Below are 24,911 nucleotides of genomic sequence, written 5' to 3'. Positions count from 1 at the left end.
GGGAAACTTTGGTACTGGAGGCCCAGCAAACACATTTACGTTGGGGCAACGTCTGTGGCACGTTGCATTTCTACTATGGCTATTTTCTATCTTGCATTTCTATTATGTCTACGTGCTCGCAACATTGTAACAACGTAGAATTGTAAGACGCGACAGGGCTGTAGCAACGTTGTTGCACGACATTCAGCAACTAAAAATTATTATTTTTTAAATATGCTAGTTATAGATATCCCCCATTTAGCATGTTATGTTTTGTGGTTAATTTTTAATTAGTCATATGTTAGATAATTATATACTTTTTAAATATTGTTTATCCTTATGTATGGTAATATGGTAATCAAATTGCACTTCCAAAAGTCATACATTTGTGAGAAAAAAAAAGTTATTATATACAGGGAGTGACTAACGTTAACTAGCATGAGCAGATATGAGAACATCTAGCAAAGAAACTAATGAGACGACAACTCAAAGGAAAAATAAACAGGTGTGTGACCGGTTACACAAAAAAAATTATCTGTTCGTTAAAAAAAGGAAAAAACATTTACGTGTAACAAGTACGCACTTAAGTTGCTGCCTGTTCAAGGAGTGCTGAAATCAATTACTCATCATTAAAGTAATTTTGGCTTCATTATGGCTTATAACTTTTTAAATAAAGTTAAATATTTGTCATACCTGACCAGAAGATGTTCAAATAAATGTACCATTAGACAATTAAGTTGTGGGTGTTTGTATAAATCCGTATCTTATTTAGCTGAGGTAAATTAAACGCAATTCTCACGTATCCTTGCTTGATAAAGAATGAGACAACACAATGAGCCCACCGGTTGGTTGAAATTTAAAAGGCTGATTTTCACGCTTCAGGGCAGTGACGAGTACATATGTTGTCCAGTGATTGTCCAGACACCCTAGGCACAACCTTAGCAATGGCCCTGAACGGTGGTTTAATGTTAACATTGTGACAACGCTGTAACAACCTTCACCACACAACGTAGTTATAGCAACCTTTTGGCCATGTTGTTAAAACGTTGTTAGAAGGTTGGGTACGTTGTACCAACACACTGTGTTTGCTGGATGGCCACTGTCCTGCAGAATTTCGGTCCATCCTCAATCAAACACACCTGCTTGTAATTTTCAATCAATCCTGAAGACAAAGGTTAAATGTCAGACTCCATAAACTTAATAAACAAACTCCAAATGGTCCAAGATGCAGCAAATAGAGATCTTACCAGAACCAGGGAGCATGCTCATATTAGCCCGGTTCTGTCAACACTGCATTGTCTCCCTATTAAACATTGCATACATTTTAAAATCTTGATAATTAATTACAAAACACTACATGGTTTAGCTCCTCAGTACTTTTAAAAAACGAGCTTTTAATGCATTATAGTCCTTCACGTATATTGCAATATCAAAGTTCTGGCCAGAATAATACCTAGTACATCTGCAGGCTGTAGTTCTACATAGCACCATTTGACAAAAGTGAGGTGCTATGGCACTTAAAGTGGTTCCCCTATGATTACAAGCCAATGAACCACTTTTAGTGCTATTTAGCACCATTTTTGTTTAGAGTGTTCTTCTTATGATGTAACAAGTACATCGGGTTATATAGGAAGTGTTCCCGGTCCCGCTCGACCTAAATTATGCAGCCTAACAATCTTATTTGAATAATAGAAATTGATAATGTGTTATGTGTGTGCCAGGTTAAAGAGATGTGTTTTTAGTCTAGATTTAAACTGACAGAGTGTGTCTGCTTCCCAAACAACGCTAGGAAGACTGTTCCAAAGTTTAGGTGCTGATTAGATATCCATAAGAGCACCTTAACCACCTCAAAGAACTGCTGAAGAACCAAACTGTGCTTAACAGGTTCTTAAAATGGCAGTGGTGCTATATAGCACCATAAGCACGGCAAAGAACCCCTGAAGAACCGCTGAAGAACCACTTTTTTTTTAGAGTGAATGGCATCTACTCTAATATTAGTCTCATCCTTATCCCGAGGTTACCGCAGTCAGCTGGATCCGGTCCATATCCAGATCAGATGCTGGACCTGCACCTAGACACGACCAAAACGCAGCCCTGAATGTGAGCAGAGACTGTGTCTACTAGACAATCCCCTGTGAAGGCCTCATTGACACATCAGGTCCTCTGCACAAACCCTATGGCCAGCTTCGGCTCCACACCGCTGTGATGAATCTGATCTTCAAGCAAATGGAACTGGATAAATATTTGAATGCTACCGACTTGTAATGCCGCCTGAATCATAACCACACCGAGCTCATTCATTGGCCGGAGGAGAACTGGACCCCCGATTGAGCCTGGTTTCTCCCAAGGTTTTTTTTCTCTCCATTTTGTCACATGAGTTTGGGTTCCTTGCCTCTATCGCCTTTGTCTTGCTTAGTTGGGGACACTTAATATTCAACAATATTATTGATGTATGAGAACTGAACTGACCTGGACGATGACATATTTTTTTTATTTTTTGCAGAACTTCTTTATAGAAAAAACTGATGATCTTTACAACAGAACTGAACAGACTACAGCTGAACAACAGCCGAAATGCATAATTGTCTGGTTATCATTGTAAAGCGGCTTTGAATCCATCTGTATTGTATAAAGCACTAAATAAATAAAGGTGACTTGACTTGACTAGGTTTTTCAGGTGTGTTTGATTAAGGATGGAACCTTTGGAGCACAATGGCCCTAGGACAGGAATAATATAAGTATAATGAATAATAATAATAATAATTAGCATAGATCACACAAAAAAACATTAAGCAAATAACAAATGAAAGAATTTGTATTTAATACCCTTATAATGGTGCTAATATTAATATTCACATTGCCTGTTTGAATAAATTAGCATGTTTTGGGGTTAGAATGAGTTATGTAATCTGCTGGCAGTCAAATAGCTTTGCAATTCACATTCTCTGATGCGTATCTGTTTGAGTTTTACAACTAACAAATTGAGTTTAACCTCTGAAATGACTATATTACTTGAAATATCTCTCATCTCTCAAATATGCTAAAAAATAGATTTTTTTGAGTCCACAATCATTGTTTTGAAAGACTAGAAATGAATTAACTTTATACGTGATGTGATTTCCAACTGTGTCATCTAATTTCACTCTTAACGGATCTGAGAAGAAGAGATGTGATTCTTTCTGTTCTTCATTTTTACATGTCATTAATCATTCTGCTATAAACAGTCTTACTGTGTTACGCTTGCAGATGTGGGAGAGAGCTTCCATTCTTCAGATGAAATTTATTAAGGCTGATTTTCAGAAAGATGAGAGAGTGTTATAGAGTCGGCAGAACTCTTTATCGGTTTGATTAGATTATAAATGAACATTAGCGCTGAATTCTCTCTCTCTCAATCACTATCAATCATAACAGTGTAAACAGGTGCATAAAGTAAAGTTCATTTTGAAAATCCCAGGACTGTTCTATTTGCCGAAACCAAAATGTATGCAAACAAGCTGTGTTATATCATGAACTATAATTATAAACACTTATTGCTTAGAATGTTTGTCTAGGCATTTCTGGTTCTTTCAATAAGAATTTAAGGCGGATGGAGATCATTTGACAATGGTGTCGTCTGCACGCGGAAAACTCAAAGGAAAAACTTCTCTTTAAGCATATCGTTGTCGTGTAAACGTACCCTTAAACGTGCACTTTGTTTTACCTATACAGTCATTTTGTACTTAATTATAAAAAATTCAAAGTTGCATGAGAGTCAAATTTCAAGATTCACAGAGAAAGTGTCTTGTGGGAAAAAGAACAGCTGAAAATACTGTGCTCAAATTTGCACCTCCCTGATCTCAGTTGTTAACAAGCCTTGCTAATAGCCATACTAAGGCCCCGTTTACACGATGGGAAAACGCAGATATTTCTCAGCGTTTTGGCCTGTCATTTACACGAAAACGCCGTTTTTATCCCAGAAAACGATCATTTCTAAAAACTCCGGCCAAAGTGGAGATTTCTGAAAACGCCGGTTATATGTTGTCGTGTCAACTGGGAGAAACGGGGTTTTAGGTTCTCTCTTGTCGATTCTGAGGATTCTGATTGGCTTGCATGGCTTTATCCTTCTCCCTACACTGCCGCCCATAGGTTTAGCATAGTTATAAAGGCGCTCGACGGCGTATTTATGCGGGTTGTGTGCACGATGTTATTATTAAAAACGGAGGGGGAGAAATATTCGTTTCTCTAAATACCCGGCTATGTGTAAATGTGGCCTAAGGCTAACTCATTTGCATGTAAGCTAATCTAGAATGTTCATTGTTTCCCTGCTGCATTTCATGTGATCACATGGGCAAAATACCAGCCACTAGTCAAATAAACATTGAACCATAGTAATACAGGGGACATTGACCATCTTGGTTTGAACGACATTCAGCTGGTATTTTCATCATTAATGTGCTCTTCAAGTGGAGTTGGAAATATCTTAATTATGAGTTCCGAGCACGTGAATGGCTGAGCGAAGTCATATTTACGAGTGAGAAACTGAATTCTAAGTAATACAGGGGTGTGTTGATTTGAAATATTGTGGAAACACTGTTCTATAAATTATATTGAGATCAGCTAGCATAAAGCAAGTGAATTACATATAATGAATGATTCAAGTTAATCACTCAATATCACGGTTTGCTTTATTTTTATTTTTTTAACAAATTGAAAATTTGATTCAATCTTTGCAGAACTGCGATATGAAGAGTGTACAAAGTAACATAACTTTAGCAACTGTGTGGAAGTGCATAGCACATAAAAGGCACAATAATGGTATATCTTTTGGTTCAATATGCATCACATGACTAAACATAGTTTTCAAATAGCCCTACCTCTGTTTTCACAGTCCACACTACAATGTAAAAACAGCGCTTTCAAATTTAGCCACTTGGGAAAACTTTTTAAAACAGTTTTCACTGGACAAAAACACTGTCTCAGTGTGGATAGAAGGGCAAAACGGAGAGAAAAAGATTTCAAGGAATCTTTGAGAAATATTTATTGAGAGTGAACCTGTTGAGCTGACCCAAAGGTAAAACAAGCCCATGTTACCGGTCTTTTTGCAAACAAATTTCTGCAAAGGTCCCCAGGACATCAGAGGTTTAAGTGCCTACACGCTCATAGACAAGATGAAGCTTTTAGGAGCTGTCTGGTTTTCAGGTTTCCCTCAAAAGGGACTGTTTGAAATGCATTCATTACCAGCCATGAAGCTACACTGCTACATTCACTGTACCGAATTGCCCTCTCAGGATCTGATGAAGGTATTAAAGTTTTACTTGCTGGTCATTAAAGTAATAAATACTTTAGCACTAGAACATCTGAAACAAAACAACAATCATATCCATCATTCATTTGTAATGGTATCAAAACTTAATTTGTTTTAAAAAAAAAAAAGACTTTAATAGCTGATGCTGTTGACAATATCTCTGGATACACAATATCATGATCTATATGCGTTTATTGCGCATATTTCACAAGTATAGTGTGAGCAGTCAACTCGCGGCTCGACAATCGGACCATATAGTGTGAACAGCTTTGGCTTTACATCGCATGTGATCTACTCGTACAGTGTGAGTTGGTAATCTTTGCTGAAATCGCACAGACATCGCACAGTGTATGCCCGCCTTAAGTCTGCTGTACACCACTTAAAGTATCTCATTAACTGAGTTGATTAACTAAATGTCTTCCTCTCGTGTTAATTATCTGAACGTGCTCCTCCTGAACTTTGTTATTAAAACATCATTACGTGATTTCAGATACCTTCGCTTATTTACGCCACATTGAAGACATTTTGAAATTTCAATGTTTCACCTTTAGGGGTGCATTGAGCAGGAACCAATGTCTAATATTGTTTTAAATGACCATGGGCCAGTTTTTTAAACTAGGTTCAGTTTTAATGGCAAATCTGTGTGTATAATGGAAAAATTAGGATATTGGCCCAATTATTATTATTATTATTAGCCATGACCTCTCCTAAAAACACACAAAGATTCACCATCTTGGCCATCAGTTTGGAAAAGACCATCAGGTCCTTTTATTGTGGCCTTACACACATTACATAAAGTTGATACGTGCAACAATTCAAATGGTGACAGGTATTATATGGGTGGCTTGACACAGTGCAGGAGATCCAGATAGCTTAAAAATAAATAATAGAAACGTAAAAAATGTTTGTCTGCTGTGCCATTTGAAATGTTATTGACCCTTAAGACGCTTTATGCACTTCACGTGTAAATTAAATTAATTGCTAATTGCAATAGGCTCTTCTTGACATCTTGACAAATACTATAAATCATGAAAAATGGAAATAGTTGGGAATCATATAACAAACTTTTACACATTTCAATTGTCTATTAAACCAATAAGCCCCACGAAGCCGTGTTTTACAGTGGATTTAGAACAGTCCGCGTCGTGCCTGAAACCCCCTTAGCTGTTCTAAATCCACTGTAAAACACGGCATAAAACGGTTACTCCATAAAAATATTAATTTTAATATTAATTTTATTCATAAAATAAACACCAGCAACAAAAATATAACGTTATTAACACATGTATTCCTCCGCCAAGCAATAGTTCCAAAGAGGTTACTAAGCAACACACGCAGCAACAAAAGAATCGCAAACGAAGTTGCACAGTAATACTAATGTAATGCGGTCACAGGTGTGTGTTTGTTGAGTAATTTACCACGGCTTCGAACGCAGCTCAACCAATCAGAATCAAGGAATGGAACTATCCGTTTTATAATAGAAGTTTAGAAGTTTTAAGTCATTTTGCCTGTTTGGCTGTTTATTTTTTTAAATATATGATGTTATTGTGTTGCTGTCTTGACACCAGCCAATCGCTGCATTGCTGATCATGGTTTAGTTTAGAGTATCGATATTCCTGCCCTTGCCAATGAACACAAGAAAAGTAATATCAGACAACTTAATCCAGATAATTTAATCCAGATTCGCAATTTGTTTTTGAAGAACCAAATTAGCCATAGATCAGTTTTCCCGATTAGAAGATCTGGCATCTGTCAAATAATCTCAGGTGTATTAAGCGAGGTACAAAGAATTCAACTAACAATTTTCTTTCTCAGTTGACATTTTCCACTCCCATTCTGGCCATGATCCTTCAGCCATTGTTGTGCTAAAGCAGCATCTCTCTCTTAGTCAGGGACCTTTAGAATATTTAGAGCACTTTTGTTTTGCGTCTTATCTTTAGAGACATGTCTACCTCATGCAAAGAACATCTGCCATACTCTCATAGATTCCTTGCCGCAGATAGACAGCGCGACTGTCTCTCTATCTGGACTAATGATTATAACACCTCCACAACAATTCACCATCTGAGGGACACAAACAGCCGTGCTGCATTCCCCTGGCAGAAATACGTTTGAAAACTCATTTTCTTTCAGCTTTTCAATTTCGCCGCACATTCTCCCCCTACTCTCTTTCTCTTTTTCTTTTTCTTTTCTTTTTGTTTATCCAGACATGTGCTCTAAATAGAGAGCGATGCTGTGGAAACGGGTATGCTGTCTTCCTGTAAGCAATTGTTGAAACAGAACCAGAGATGACCTCAAGAGACAATCCTCAATCCAGGAGCCAGAGAACCTGTCGAAATGTGAAGCCATTAACAGTCAATTAACATCTTTGAAAAAGTGATAACAAGCAGGTTTTTTATCACTGACAGATGGTGGGACTTGTTTGGGACTTGATATGAAGGACTCATAGCAATGTGTGTGTAGGGGATGTGATGAAAAAGTCCAATCACACCTCACCTTTGCAAGGAACAACAACCTGATTTATCTAATTAGGGCTGCCTAAAAAAGATTTTATCATCCACACCTTACATTGAACTTCAGTTTATTCACGCACAAACAGAGGTGCAAATTAACATGATTTCACATTTACCATGTTACTTGAGACAATACTCCTATCATCCTCAGAAGGCACATCCACATTGAGCCCTGCATGGGACTGTTTTCTTAATCCTGCTCCCGCTGAATTTCTGACCTTTACCGCCCACTCCCACAACGTGTGTGTTCCACTCCTGCCCGCACGCACCACAAACGTTCTGCTATAGCTTGTAGAAACTGTGGAAAAATTACTCAAACATTTATTAAACGCAAACATTGCATTTAATAAAACTCACCATAAGATAAAGTAGACTGATAGTGCCACAAATGACAAACACATTCGGCCAGCTTTTTATTATCTTTATTTAACAAAAGATCACAACAAAGCCCCATTCACACAGCACTTTGAACCCGGCAAATTGCCGGCAAATTGCCGGAACGCCTTCTGTGTGAACGCAAACACGACCCGGGTTTAATGCCGGGATCGATGCCGGGTTGGGGACCTAGTAACATTGCCGTGTTCAGACCCGGAACGCGCGCTGTGTGAACAAAAGCCAGGACAAATGCCGTAAGGGGTGTGTCGTAGTGATGATGCACGAGCCTTCGCAATGACGTAGTTATCGTGCGACTCTGTTACTCTGTTAGAAGAAAGTCTGTGTTCGTCATCGATACAAGAAAGAACGAAAAGATGTCTGCAAACTGGACTGAAGCAGAGACCCGAGAGCTCCTTGCAATCCGCGCCGAAGCTGAGATCGTTCGCCAGCTTTGTGGAACGGTACGTGATGCGTTAGTGTACGACCGAATCCGAAAAAAAATGATCGAGCGTGGTTTCTCGAGATCGAAAGCGCAGATCATAAGTAAACTTAAGGCGCTGCGTAAAAAAATCCACCAAGTTCACGACTACAATGGAAAGAGTTTGAACAGCAACATCTAATGCCTGATCAGCTGCCATGTTGTTCAAAGCAATGCAAACACTTCCGCTTTTCGACGCGTACCTTATACGTCACATCATAACGTCACGCGTCTATCCGGGACATACCCGGGTTGTGTGTGATCAAAGAGAAATGTAATAGCACGTTGATCCGCCAGTCGTGGGTCTTTCGTGCGGAGACTCTCCTCTCATGTTTGCAATTTGCATAATGATGCATTTAAAAGTTAATAACCAAATGTATCTTTACAAAAGTTCACAATGCCACAGTGTCTAAAATTCCATCGTTACCAACAAAATTCAATGGACCTTGCGACATTGTTGGCTAACAATGCGTTTGGGAAACGCACCCCAGAATAGTTCTCACTACACACTAGTGTAGACGCTCATGTGGTCGAATGCGTTCGAACAGCCACAAAAGATTGTCTACTCTCCACAAACTGACCTAATGTATTGCGAAAACATTAAACGAAGGGAAGCGTGCTAGCCAGACGGGATTTAAACTTTGTTGGCTGAATACCCAATTTTGGTTTGAAGACGAAAAATGTACCAAGCACAATGTTCTCTCACCATTTCTGATTTCTAACATGCCCTCAACGAGCTTGGCGTCATCTTGCGGCTCTCAGAGCAGAAACGAAGGCTGGTGCTCTCCGTATGTTTTTCCGTTGTCTCCGGGAGCATTCATGTGTAAATTGTGTGAGCTCATTTTGTCCATTAGATCAAAAGATCCCAAAAAAACGTACATTTACCCAGACCCTTCCCTCAAAGAAATCAGGACAGAAGTGGTTGAAAGTGGACAAAAGAGACGGATTAAAACACCAGGTGTAAACAGGAATGAGTCTACTTGATCCGATCGACCAAAACGCATCTTAATACCAGAGCCTATGATAGCTTGTATTTTCTTGCCTCCTGTACTGCTTTAAGTGTTTTTCCTTGTGGGACTGGAACGATTGATTTATGTGATAGATTCTATACTTCAACAGTCAGTCTTTCCTCAACCATGTTTGATGTTTATACACAAGGAGCGGTACTTCGGTCCGATTCGTTTTTGAAGTGGACAAAAATACACTAAATTAGGAACAAATACTCAAATTAGCATGGTAGAGATGTCTTTTAATGTTAGTCACATCTGGAAAGGACATAGCAAGACTCATAAACAAGTCAAGTCACCTTCATTTATATAGCATTTTAACAATATAGATTGTATCAAAGCAGCTTTACAGTGATAATAGGAAATTAAAGAAACAGAGATTGTTTTAATTTTACAGCAGCTCTAGATTAAATTTATTGTCCAGCTAAAGTTAGATTTGATTGATTCACTTCGGTTGCAACGATCATTAGTTGTTAACTTAGGGGCCGCTAACACGACATCGTTCTAACAGAAACCCTTAATGCGATCCGGCCGCTCATTTGCACAAAACAGTGCCTGGTGTCTCGAGAACGCAAACCATGAAATAAGATATATGGTACAAGCCTTGAAAAATTTACAATACCAAATTTTGTATCGCTTCCGCATAGCCATGTGAACCGGAATTATCCCGACAACGTTTTTTCTGTACAGAGGTAAGGGAAGGGAGGGAGGACTTCACAGGGGAGAGACTAGTTGACACTTCAGGACTGCGTTGTCGTCATGTCCAGACGCAGATCCTTCATCAGATCCGGATACGGCCTGGATCCGGCGGACTGCGGTGAACACAGAGTTGTGTAGTTATAAAGCCAGTTACATCATGGTAAGCCAGTGCATATAAAATCTGCATATAAAACGTTTTAATCAGTCCAAAAGGAAATAGCTGTGACAAGTTTCCAGCCTCCTACAATAAGCACTTCTTAGGAAAAACTAATCTCTGGATTTGTGGCATCAAATCTTTGAAAGCTATTCTGGAGCTTTTTTGAGCTTTTTTGCTGTAGTATCAAGTAAAAGAGATATTCTTAAGCACCTTTATAAGCTGCAATGTGCACCTGTAAAGTCTGGCTACACGATAGTCGATAGTTCCACACTGCTAATGCAATCTCTGAAACTCAACTCAAACAAACACAAAACAACACTTAAATGGTTTGACACAGGTTGTCTGTACACAGCAACCCAGAGACACATATTCCACCTTAGGAAGCGAATAAATGCTGCACGGCAACATTTAAAATGAACGTGTTTGTCACTGGTGTAATTCATATAGAAATTTCCCTCTGATGGCATTTAAGTCACAGAGGAAGTTGTTGAGGGTGTATTGTTGTAATTTACAGTTCAATTTAAGAGTCATCTGTTTAAATTAGAGCACAGAGACAGAGTGTGTGTGCACACAGGGAGACACCGATGTAAGTATTCGTCAATGTCGAGCGTGTGTGCTGATGTGAGAGAGTGAAGAGGAGGGTGTGTGTTTATCTGTTTGTCCCTTGTCTAATAGAGCTGCCACATCTTTAAGATAAAACATTAAGTTCAGAACATTTAATCCACCAGATGACATTGAAGATACTGTCACACACATAGCCTGAAGTTAAAATAATAATAAAAGTATTAGACCAACTGGCCAACCAGTTAAACCAGTTCAATACCAACTTAACCAGGCTAGGATTTCAGCTTAAACCAGCTATGACCACCACATAATTTTAGGCCTGTTTAAATCAGTGTAATTTTGGAATTTATTGCACTGGATGTCAGTCTTCTTTAACTTATACTTACACCCAATAGTGTGGTGTAGTGACACTAAAGCTGAACATTTAAGTTACCATTGCTATTGCAGAAAAGATAAAACTGTCAAGAATGATTAATTTATTCTGTGATCAAAAGTACCCAACAACAGGGGAGACTGAAAAAGATATGTGATTTTATACAAGTATTATTTGGCTGGCAACATGATCTCAACATAGATCGGGTCACATATTGGGGGTTGCCATGTAGAATATGACAGCTTTTATTTAATCTACTGATATGAGTCTTCATCAGATGGTTAGGGAGACATCCAGAATGTGCAGTGTTGGTGTGCCTCCAGGAGCAGGGTTGGAAACACTGATCTACATCATTAAAGGCCCACTGAAGTGCCCTGGAATCCGCTTTGTACGATGCGTTGAAGTCATTTCCACTGACACAGGAAGCTAGTCGGGACATATTGAATGGCTTCTCCTCCTTTTCGAATAGCCAATAGCGTTTAGTTTACCTCACAGGCTGCAGTCGTACTTGACAGCACCATGGAAGCGAATCCGAGCGCTGATGATACGTTGGATTCAATAGTAGAGGTGTGAATAAATTCTAGCCATTTACTTAACCAAAGTACAGTTGGAAAAGGGAATAAAACTTGAGCATTTGAGCAACCGAACACACATCTCCAACCCATATTGATCCGTAACGTGTCAACGGTCACTTTGGCCTGGTGGTATTTATAGCATAGGGGGCGGAGCTTTAAATTCTAGAGATTTTTTGATTGGACAGAAGATGTGATGAGAAGCTGAAGTCTGCGGTAATGTAAAAAAATCTGTGATCCATTTTAGTGGAAGTGAGATACTGTACGTTTTGAATGCTTTTATCTCCTAAATGCGAATTTTGTCATTGGATTAGAACACACCAGCTTTTTTTTTTTTTTTTGGAATACTTTATTTTCAGTTTTTAGTTTACAAGAACGAGAACAAACACAAACAAACAAACTCCCATGCCCCCTCCCCAAAAATATGCTCCAATATTTTAAAGTAGGTGTACAATGTTTCGAGGTCAGTCACATTCCAATATCACATTATCCACATAATCTAGATAGGGCTGCCAAATTTTAATAAAGGTGTTGTATCCCTTTCTAAGGTTATATGTTATTTTTTCTAAAGGGACACAGTTATTCATTTCTAAATACCATTTAGTTATAGATAGAAGGGAATCAGACTTCCATGTGACAGCAATTCACTCTCTGGAAACTGTCAGGACTATTTCCAAAAAAGTTATTTGAAATTTGTGAAGTGGCTTATCAATTTTCAGAACACACCAGTTTATTAATAAACTTAAGGCTAACATAATCATACTAAAAGCTAAAAAACTTACATTTTGATTTCAAGGGGCATTTCAAGGTGAACTGAGTATTTTTTTTATAGCAGCCACCCTGGACTTACAATGACACTTAATGGTGTGGATGTACAATAGTATCACGCACAAGCAAAATGTTTTCTGTTACAAATGCCCAGTGGCACCTCCATTTTAGTTGTACTGTACACCATGGACCATGGGTGCACCAGCAGCAGAATTCCCCCTCCACCGGCCCCGATCTTCAAGATTTCCACCCGAAAGCAGAGTGAACAGAGTAACTAAATACGAACTAAATGACGAACAGTTACTGATTAGTGGCGGGAAAATCAAACAAAGGAACAAATGTGATGAATGAAAGCAAACTGAAAGCCAATGGAGGAAAGGTGGTTGCTCTGGAGGTGGGCGAGGAGGTGGCGGAGGAATGGTGACAGACGGATGACGAGACCCTGGCGGTGATGATGGTGGACGTCCGATGGCACAGACCCAGAACCCAGAGACTACAGCCCACGGCGGAGTCGAGAGAGGGAGGAGTCAAGGTGGAGTAGTGGCTGACGTCAACAGGGGGACGACCGATGGATCCCAGGGCGCAGATTGAGAGCCGATGGAGCAGAGTGACATCGCTAGCCTGGGAGCGAGATTACCCGAGGACTGAGGTGATGCCGGTGTGATGCAGGAGCGAGGCGCACCCGAATGAAAAGGAAATGCCCGCTGCAGCCGTAGGGTTAGCAAGTCCGTGGTGAGGTGGAGTGACGACTAACCAAGGGGGAGCCGATGGGACGAGGGAAACCTAGACCAGGGTCGTAACACCTTAAAATAATCAGGTTACCCTTTTATCAGTGTTTGTTTTAGTGTTCCACCCACGGATTTTTACTTACCTCCTGTGGCCACCCTATTCAAAATGTCTTGGAGGTGCCACAGAGCCAATGTCATTGCTAAATTTTGTGTGAATAATCTATTCTGTAAGCAAAATTGCTCAATAAAGGGGAGGTTGCAAAGATAAACAGTGCGTCCCAATTCGCATACTATCCGTCCTAAATATTTTTTGAAAATAGAATTAGTACGTCCCAAATCGTAGTATGTTGAAATTAGTATTCCAAAGATACCCGGATGGTTTCTAACTGGATTCAACTTTTTCCAGTTAGAATCCGAAGTGCAGATCGTGCTACTACATTTCTCTTCAAAATGGTAGGAAATTAAATTAAATTGAATGGAGGATTTTAACAAGATGATTGACAGGGCAGTTTACGGTGACAGGATGTACGCGACAGAGCTGTCCGTTAAAGATGACGAAGTAGTAGTATATAGCAGTAGGCGAATTGGGACACAGCAAAGAAGTATTTTCTGGTCATGTGATCTCAAGATGTCTGAACCCATTGAAGTAACTCTATCATTCATTTCTTTAGGGGAAAACATGTGCAAAATAGTTAATCTGCAAAATCTTGACACCAACTTGTTTAAACACACATTACCCACATGCACTCACAAAACGTTCATGCGCACAAGGTCGGTCTCATGTTTTCTCCATTACAGACACCCCTGACCTGTCTCCTGTCGTTCTGTCTCTGCTGTGAGATTGATCAGAGGTCTGTAAACAGGAAATGAGTTGGCATTTCTCTGTAATGAAAAATACAGTTTCCAGCCGCATTCACTGAGATTGACATTTTCCATTATGGCCTAAAAATGTACATATGTTTCTCCATCAGAGCGCCGTGTGGCTGTTCTGGCATCAGTTTTTTTGGTCAGGTCATCAATCTTAGCCTCTCTCTCTCTCTCTCTCTCTCTCTCTCTCTCTCTCTCTCTCTCTCTGTGTTGTGCTTCACCACTCACTAACGTGATTTATTGAAACAGAGGTGGCGGAACCCAATGGTGCTAGGGGCCGGTAAATCCTGATAAAAACTTGGATAAAAGCAATTTAATGCTATCAGTCATGTAATACTGGCCTCTGTCATGAAGTGTATGCACTGGATAGGGTGTGGGTGTGTGTATGTGTATGTATGTGCTCACACCACTTTACTCTAGCGCAAAACTGAAGAACTGCAAAACTGCAAAAAAAAAAAAGTTCTCCAATAGATGACATTGTTTTTCACCATTAACAGAAATCCCACTCAGAGGACCCTAAAAACTAAGAATAGATTTGTTCCCATAGGAACTACAAGCAAAACAATTATGACCATAATTTATTTTAAACATTATACACATTAAAACCTGAAATTTACAGCAGGGATATGGACTGTTTCGCACTTCTGGGTTTGGAACACGGAAGTAAACTATAGCCAGGTGAGCATCTGTAGAAGTAAATGGGAGACCATAAATACAATTTTTGTGTTTCAATTTGTTCCAACAGCAAAAGAAAAATCCATTAATGCGCAACTTTCCAAAAGAGAAAAAAATTATAGAGAGATTGATTACGCATGCAGTTCCCTCAGCAGAAACACACTAGCCGCATGCTTGCAGCTTTTTTTTCTGCCAGAGTAAAATAACGGGCAGTATAATAAATAATTTTATATAATAAAATAATATAAAAGTATAGTGTAACAAATATGGACTACATTTTTGCCTGTAATTTGCATAAAAATAAGCTACAAGAAGACAGCTGTCATGTTAATACAAGTAATTCAGCAGATCTTTCACACATCTATGCATATTTCTAGTATAGACCTTATTTATTTGATTTTTTGGGGGGTACATGTCATGTAAATGAACACCCAAACTGCATAAAAGGTTTTTTGTTGATAACGGCATTGTGTAAACAAACCCTTAGTCTAATTAGTCTAGACCCATGGGCAGTGCTCTGACTTACAGAAAGGAAGCACTTTGACCTGAGTTTGATTCCTGGGCCGGTTCCTCTTTATCCTACTTTTGCGATCTGTCGACTCTTACACTATTCTGTCCAAAAAAATCAAAAGACCAACCTAAACAGTTTCATGTTTCTCCTTTTTCTCTCTCTCTCTCTGTATATATTACAAATAGTGCCAAAAAAGACATAGACACGCTGCTGTGCCCATGAATAGGCATGCACAATTTCTGTAGCAGATCTTGGCAGGTGGAGCTGGGGGAGGTGGAGGGTTTCAGAGTAACTGATAACGCGCTACATACCAGCTTACAGCGAATACTAAACCAGACTATTTAAATGCAAGCAATCTCACTGGTTGCTGAAACAGCAGAGGCCAATAAGCTTGTGCCGTGTATTCAAATGTGATTTTGAATTTGAACCCAGCCGATTGCATTTAAAGGTCCCTAACAGCTTATGCCATCTAGAGTTTCATGACAAAAATACACATGTATTACGCATTTAGAAAAGGTCAGAAGATTCACAGGCATGCTGAGGGTAAAAATTCCTTTGTTGTAGTGAGTGTGCGTACAGTATATGCAAAAGGCCTTCACTGGCCTCAAGGGACCATTTAATTCAGCATGGTAGACATTAAATCGGAATGTGCATAGAAGATGAATGTTCATCGGGAATCTAGCTGTGGTATCACGTTGTTTTGTCACAGGATGAATGTATAAACCTAAACATGCTGCTTACACACACACACGTGTACGTGTTTTCTTTTCAGACTGCATTATTAGTCATACAGCCTGAGACTTTTAACATTTCCACACCTAATTTCAGAATTCCAATAACATTTGCTCCATTTCTAGGCATAGTGCCTGATTGCGACTAATCCTAATAAATGCCTTCTGACGTTAATGATGAAACCTGTTCATTTCAGCTGTGCAGTCCAGTTCCATCTTCCTCCAATGTATTCACATATTAAAATGCATTTGATTAGATTCTCAATCCACTGCCAATCATATTCACCTTAAAAATGCATGAATCTTAAGGAGAATATCGTGACTTATCAAATACATTTGCTTTTACAGTTTTTACTTACAAATGATCTAATTGAACAGAAGACACAACCGCAGCATTTTTCTTGTCACTTTGTTAGAAGTGGCATGCCATCTGGCCACCTGTTATCAGTGTGATTGCACAAAATCACACCAAGTGACACCAGAGGTAACACCAAGATAATTAGCATTAAAAACAACACTGCTGTTTCCAAGAAGGTGAAGAGTGGAGTTGCCACATCAGCCTCACTGTTTCCTCATATGATCCTAAAAAGGAACGATTGGGGGATTTTGTAAGTCATTGATTGTTGTTAAGAGTACATTAATCTGGTGTCAGAAATGAACTTGAAAATGAATTGTTTAAAAATATATATATATTCTTTCATACTAATGCCGGATGATTAATTTGTCTTGCTATTCATAATGCAGTTGACAAACTTTCTGCTTGATTTGAAATGATTCACAATACAAATATTCTGTTAACAAGTATGATTTTTAAAGAGAGAAGTGATTTTTCACACATCAAATGTCTCATATTTCATACTTCACTTACACTGTTGCATTCTTGGTAAACAGGTACATAAACTTTCAAACACATAAACATAAACACATTTAAACTTAGTAATTCACAAAGAAGTAAAATAACTGCTTTATATTTTAAAATGTAATACAGTATTCCTGATGGCAAAGCTGAATTTTCAGCATCATTACTGTAGTCTTCAGTGTCACATGATCCTTCTGAAAACACTGTAATATGTAAGCCTAATATGGAAGTAAATATTCATATAACATTTTTTTTATTTATTAAAATCAACTCCCAACATAAACCAAATCCCAATCCCGAAGCTGAAGAATCATGAACAATAACAGTAGTGCCAAAGCAAGTACCACTAACTATACCTATACAGAACCTTAAGAAATATATCAGATATAAAGTATAAGGGCACTTTTGTTATTTTCAATGCCATCCCTGATCTCCCTTTATTGGAATGATCATATGGACTTAATATTAATATAGAACAAGTGGAAAGCTATGGAGTTTTTTGCTTTCGTTGACCAATATCTAAGTTCGTCTTGACAAACTTTCTTATCTAATTGATACTGGTTATAAAAAGTTTGAGCTGCCATCACTGACAACTTAGTTTTTGTACACATATGTGTACTGATCATGAATAATACCCACAGCAATTTGTAACTATATTGATTTGTCGCAAATACATATGAATTTGTACAACCTCATTTGTATGTTTTCGCACAATCGGTTCTCTTCCACACAGAGATGGAAATTCATACTTTTTCATACAAATCACATGCGAATTCATACGAAATTGCACACTGTGAAACAGGTCGGGTTGAAATATCAGTTTGTACTACGTAATTTATAAGACTGTTATACTGATTAAACAAATACTAATGTTGAATGAAAAATAACCTTGAATCTAAACCTTGAAAAATTGCACAATTATGCATAATCAAATGCATGAACAAACACATTATGATTATTTGAGCGGAAACTCTGTCCTCAAGAACAAACTTGCGCACACATACAGATGGGTGCTTCTCGTCAAACCCGCAGGTATTGACAGATCCCTCCGACACCTGTCACACACATCACTCCACCATCCCTGGGGATAAGAATCTACCAATGTCAAAGCCCTTCTGCTGATACACACACCTTCAGGATAAACGGTTTGTTTACAAGTGTCGCTAGTACTCTCTCCGAAAGCTAAAAATGGCGCCCCTTCATTAAACATGCAAGTAAACAAGTTTGGTGACAAACAAGTAAACAAGATATAACAATATTCAAAATGGAGTTCTTCTACATACCTGTATATTTGTACCACACCAGTGTTAATTCTGATTTGTTGACTTAGTTAATTTTTGATATTTGCATAGCTATGAAGGAACTTCAATGGTGGCATAAGGAGTGATTTGCACGATGCCCCTGGTGAAAAGAGCAGCCAAAATGTACTCTTTGTGTTACATAAAAGAAAGTTAGGTAAATGAGTTAAGTAAATGATGACAGAATTTTCATATTTGGGTGTGCTGTTGCTTTCAATTTAAAAAAGTTATAAAAAATATATAGAGAGAATATCGGAGATTTTCATGCTAAAGTTTTCCAGCTAAGAACAAAGTGGAGAATGTAATATAAGGTCTTGTGTAGGTTGTAATGAAAAAATGGAGGGTGAAACGGGAATGAGGGGAGAGTTATGTGGGAGCTGACCACCTCTGCAGTAACACCAGCCAAATTCTTATGAGCTGACCTCTCAGCTCTCCTCTGAGGCCAGAGATGCTCATAGATTCCATCTGTCTTCTCTCCCTCTTCGCGTTTCTTTCGCCTGACATGATGTACATCTCATTTCCGTCTGCTGTTCTTCCCTAGGGCTGTGACAGGACTTGCCCCCTGCACTCAGTAGGCGTCGAGTGACCAGATTCAAACCGATAACCTCCGGCCCCACTCTCATTTTATATCTCTTCATGCTCCTCTCTCTCTCTCTCTCTCGCATGCTCGCTCTGCTATAATAATTTTAACTGTAAATATATTTCAATTCCAGAGAGACTAAGGCAGACGTAAACAAGGACATATGCCGTAACACACTCACAAGGGGTAATGTGCTGAATAATATTTTGTGATAATTACCGGCTTATTATATAGTACTCCACTTATTACATGGCTAATTAGAGAAATTGAATGAAATATTGATTTAACTTTTTGTTTTATTAAAGTCTGCATGAAATAAAAATGGACCCCATTCTTTTTGTTAGCGCACAAATCTTGTGGTAAACACATATCTATAAATTAATTCACAAGAAAAAGATTTGTCTTTGTAATTTTTAATCACAATGTGAAAATTTGCTTCCCCTCTGGAATGGCATTCTTTCTCAGATGAAGTTTGATGACTAGGGCAGAACAACATCCTTAACCACTGCCCTCCAACCATCCGTTTCCTGCACTAAAATCAAGTCTCAATTCTTTTTCTCATTCAATATTTAGTTTCACTTAACTTAGAGTGAACTCCTTCAAACTGTGAAAAGAGCCGAATTCCACAGAGAGTCTGAGTCAACACTCAGTACCAGATGATCTGTCATTTGGGATCCCATTCAGTCTGGAATCTCTTTTACATATAAGACAAAGAATGCTTGTAAGAGATGATCACAACTAGAGAAAGAACACTTAAGATGTCAACGTTAGGTAGTTTTAAAAAGGCAGATGGCACATCTTGAGTCTGACGAGGAAAACCATGAGTTATGTTGAACGGTTGATTAGAGGTGTGTCTTGTGTAATATCAGCGTGAATGGTTTTCCATTTCTCAAATTGTGGTATGAATCAAATCTGTGTAAAATGTCGAATTCTTATCATAGAAATCATGTCTAAATTATCCCCCGCCAGAGCGGGAAAGTTAAAGGAACACTCCGACTTTTTGGGACTTTAGCCTATTCACCTTATCCCCCAGAGTTAGATAAGTCCATACATACCTTTTTCATCTCCGTGCGTGCTATAAGTCTGTTTGACGCACCCACCGCTAGCCTAGCTTAGCACAAAGACTGGATGTAAATGGTTGCAGCTAGCATACTAATCCAAATAAGTGACAAAATAACGCAAACATTTTCCTATTTACATGTTGTGATTTGTATAGTCACAGAGTGTACAAAAAACAAAGTCACATGAGACACAGACATATTTTAACCGTATAAAAACTGGGAACTATATTCTCTGAAGGCGAAGCACTGCTACTTGGGCGGAGTGATAACCGCAGCACCTGAGACGCGCCGTGGTGAAGAGCAGAGAGTTCGTTCAGAGCGCGTCTCAGGTGCTGCGGTTATCACTCCTCCCAAGTAGCAGTGCTTCGACCATTTACATCCAGTCTTTGTGCTAAGCTAGGCTAGCGGTGAGTGCGTCAAACAGACTTATAGCACGCACGGAGATGAAAAAGGTATGTATGGACTTATCTAACTCTGGGGGATAAGGTGAATAGGCTAAAGTCCCAAAAAGTCGGAGTGTTCCTTTAAGACACCATGTGACTAATCAGATAACATGTAATTTATGTGAGAGGAGGAGAAACTGTCACACGCTGAACCAAAGAAGATACCTAACTGGTCAGAACTTCTCCAAAGGGCTGGACAAACATCAGTTTAAAATCTCAGGACACGAACAAAGCATAAGATTAGACCAGATCAGATGAAAACATGTTAAGACCGAACAGCATCACGCAAGTCATTTTCCAGTCAACGACTCTAGTCTTGTCACTCTAGAGTCATGACTCGACTGAAGAAGAAGACTGAAGAAAGAAGATTAAAAATATATATAAGGTTTAATGCAAAAGCAGGCGCAAAGACGTAACGTGTCCAACCGAAACCGACATACTAAAAACACAGAGATAATGAAATGACAACGAACAGGTGTGATGGATAGATGATTGTCCTTGACAACTGATGAATGGCGGGAAACTAAGACAAAGAAAACTGAGTGAGAGTGACAACAATACTGATTATTTACCTAGGGAGCTATAGGGAGCTGAGTGAGACAAACATAACAAATGAAACAGAAGCGCCAATGCTTCAGAGTGCTTGTTGAAAAAAGTAATAACAGCACTCTAAATGCTCCTGTTGAAAAGAGAAATGCTTACACTATGATTGTGAATGTGTGCTACTTAAGAACCAGGAAATAACCTAGATTAATTGAAACCGTCTGCTCATTTGCTTTAAATAACCTCTCTTGTTTTCTTATAAGCCCATATCAGAATGCCTCAGTCACTTCTGGCCCTCGGTGAAGAGAGATATTGTAATTATGAAAGCCACCCTGGCGACGGTGTGCCCTGCTGATGCTCAGGTATGTGCTTATCAATACTTTTTTAATTATACACGGCTCACCATTCACATAATGAAAAGTTGAAACCTAGCGTTCGTCATTTGGTGATGCTAATTGCCTCGCAGTGCTTTCAGTGAGGTTAATGTTGAACAGTAAAACACAGGAAGCGAGTTGCTGCTGGGAGTCTCATTTAAATACTGCGGCTCTAATTTCCTAATTTAATTTCCTGGGCGGTACAGCCACATTACCCAGGGCCGGGAGGTGATGTTTCATGACTAAACCCTGATGAAATGCACCTCTTCATACAAATCATATGGAGGAGGGGGGGATCAATATAGTCTTGGGTTTTCAGTGTAAAAGCATAATGATTCAGTCCTGTTATCCAATCTGACTGAGATATCACACAACTTCATTATGAATCAATGGGTTCTGCTTTGATTCAATACATAATTTTCTCGTAAGATGACAAAATATCTTGCGCTTCTCCCTCCGGGGAATTATGAAATGAGTATGAAATGCTTTCTTGTAAATGTTCTCAATTAACAATTAATACAGGCACATACTGTATATATAGTGTAAAATGGTGGGCGAGGAGAAATGAAAGATATTTCAGTGCATTGCATTGATTAGGGTTGTTCTGTTGGACTTCACATGCACATCCTAACCTCATAAACTCAAAAAATGATATGATTTTTGGTGACTTAAACCAGCTGTGACCTGCAAACCAATTTAAGATTATTCATACTAAGGATGATAAGATGTTTTAATAATCCATCTAATTCTATGAGAGTAGCACAGCTATGACGGTATCACAACAGAGGAACCACGGTTGGAATCACTTTTAGAATTTTTTTTTCCAGCTGATGAATGATAAAAAATATTGACAGCCAATCAGAATTCACACAGCTTTAAATACCTTGAGCATTGAAAGCGACAGACAACATAACTGTAACAATAAACCGAACGATATTGTCCATTGCTGTGGACTCTAATATAATTATTGTTATAATTATCAATATAGTTATTGTTCTTAATGCGAATAGGTCTTAACGATTTAGGTTCAGTTTTAATAATCATTAGGCCTTTATCATAGGAATCAGAACAATTTTATGCTGGTTTAAGCAGCGGCGTTTTTTAGCATGGGTGGGAGTATTGTCCCAGCAAACACGTGACGTAACGGCGACGTAACGTGACGTCAGTATTGGTCGTGGGTTCGTCACGTCACCAAAAGACTACCAAAAGACGTTGTGGCATAACCCATCGTCTCGTGGTCATTTTCTAACCTCCTCACCACGTCTTAGCCACGTCATGATGTTGTCACAACGTACTGGAGACGTTGTCACGTTGTCGGTTGGCGACGTCGTAGCGACCTCTTTTGGTGTTTCACTTTGACGGTTGTGGCGACGTCATATGCTAACGTCATATGATTAACAATGACCAGCACCTGACGTCGTCACAACGTCATATTGTTAGCTGGGGTGGTACAGATAGCATTATGATACTGTACTATAATATGAAGTGGCACAAAAAATTTGGATACTTTAGTCACAATTAAGAGTGCTTACATGACAACAACGTGAATGTTTTTCCTTCGCTTTTTTTCGCGAAGAGACGAATATGTATTATGTATTATTGATGCCAGGCCAGTAGTTGGTGATGTCACTTTGTAAAGAAACACACGCTCCAATAGACACTCCGTAATATGACGTCACCGTTTTCACAAATTCATGTTTTTGTAGTTTACATGGAGACGATAACAATATAGTTTTCAAAAACTTGCACTTTGAAAGCCATTTTCAAAAGCTTGCGTTTTCAGGCCTCCAAAATATATACAGTATATAAATTGCACTTAGTTTTATATTTTGTTTTGAATGCAATCAATGACATTTTAATGGCTGGAATTACGCTATACAACTTTTGCCCATATTTTTGCTCAGATTTACAGTTGTGTAGTGTATGATGGGCACAGACTGCAATTATTTTCGTATATATACATATTCTTGATGGAATACTTCGATTCCATCAAGTGAAGGATATCAAACATATTTGATATGTGAAGCATCTCCTAGGCACATGTTTGAACTTGTGTGAGTTTGTTGTGTAAATGTAAAGTCTGATAGTATGTGACCGCTCATTCATTTAGTGTATGATGCCCAGTTTTTTCACTATAACCATTTCAAGCTCAGCAAGTGTGTGACAACGTTTTCAAATCTGTTCAGTGTGTTCATTTCCAGCATATTCTAGTCAAGTGTCTAAATACTTCTTGTATTCGCCATGGTTTTTGTTATGTACATAGCACTCCAAGGCACTCAAAATAATGCTTTGGTATTACTAGTATGGTGACGTCTGTAAGCCGGCTAATCGCCCCAACTTCCGGTCTCCAAATAGCCGGTAAAGGACGCCTGTGTTCAAGTCTTTCCAGCGTCTCAAAGGAATTTTGGTTAAATAAGACACATGTTATCATATGCAATTATCTCGTTTTAATCTGACTCCATGAATTAAAAAAGGTTCAATAAGGTTATGTTTACACTTAGTTACAACATGATGCAATGATAATTTAAACCATTTGTACCCAGCATAAATGTAAAATATTACTTGAGAGAGAAATAGAAAGAGAGAGAGAAAGAGAAAGAGAAAGAGAGAGAGAGAGAAAGGCAGAGAGCCTTTCTCTCAACACCTAACAGTCTCACCCCAAAACGTCACATACTGACGGGTCTTGACCATACGGCAACATACGACGAAAAGGGTACCCTTTAACGTCCATGTGTGACGATTCGGGTATGGTTGGGTTTAGGTATGCGTTAGGCAGTGTTGGGTATAGTTACTTTGGAAAGTAGTTAATTAGGTTACAACGTTACCATCAATTAAAAGTAATCAGTTACGTTACTGCGTTATCTATTCATAAAAGTAACGCGTTAGAGAACTCATGCGTTACCAAAAATTAAAAGCCGTTTGCAGCGCCTCACACATGCTGCAGCTTAATTGACAGACACGGCCCCCTTTAAATGCAGCTAGAAGTCGTGAGTCCTGGCAATGAATAACGTCAGTCATCCGACTAAATTAACACTGCAGGATAACAATAACAGGAAAGACAGTCATAGGCTATTCCACATAGCATTTTATTTATTTATTATCACAGAACATATTAATCAAAATTCACACCTTCCATCCCAGCCCAGATGCGCGGATGGGCTATTATTTCAATAAAAAAAATCAATAATTATAATGGCGATATTATTTCAGTATAGAAATGCAGACATCCCAAGTCTATCGGAAGTTCCGGGAGTCTCCCGCATATTGATAGCGGCTCACTGATGCCCGCGAATTAGTTAAAATCTCCCGGAATCTAGAGCGAGCGCGCCCGCGAGACAGAGACTGTGCTCCAAACCGCGCAGCGCGTGCATGGCAGAGCGGGAGAGAAAGAGAGCAAGAGACTGCGCGCGTGTGCCTTAATGAAGCTGGAGGGTGGTGGGGTATTGAAGCGCAGAAACACTGTCTTGATCCT

General features: G+C 38.9%; 1 protein-coding gene across 1 annotated transcript in view; it reads left to right on the top strand.

Annotated features, from left to right (window-relative positions):
• The first annotated feature begins 1,589 nt into the window (after positions 1–1,589).
• selenol (selenoprotein L) overlaps positions 1,590–24,911 on the top strand; it is a 193,465-nt gene continuing 170,143 nt past the window's right edge. The window contains exon 1 of the mRNA XM_079639101.1: positions 1,590–1,596. The gene's annotated coding sequence lies outside the window, so the exon portion shown is untranslated. The remainder of the gene's footprint in view (positions 1,597–24,911) is intronic.

The sequence above is a fragment of the Phoxinus phoxinus genome (genome assembly GCF_949152265.1).
Source record: "Phoxinus phoxinus genome assembly, chromosome: 16".
In the NCBI taxonomy this organism is placed as follows: domain Eukaryota; kingdom Metazoa; phylum Chordata; class Actinopteri; order Cypriniformes; family Leuciscidae; genus Phoxinus; species Phoxinus phoxinus.
This window is presented reverse-complemented; position numbering and strand designations above follow the sequence as displayed.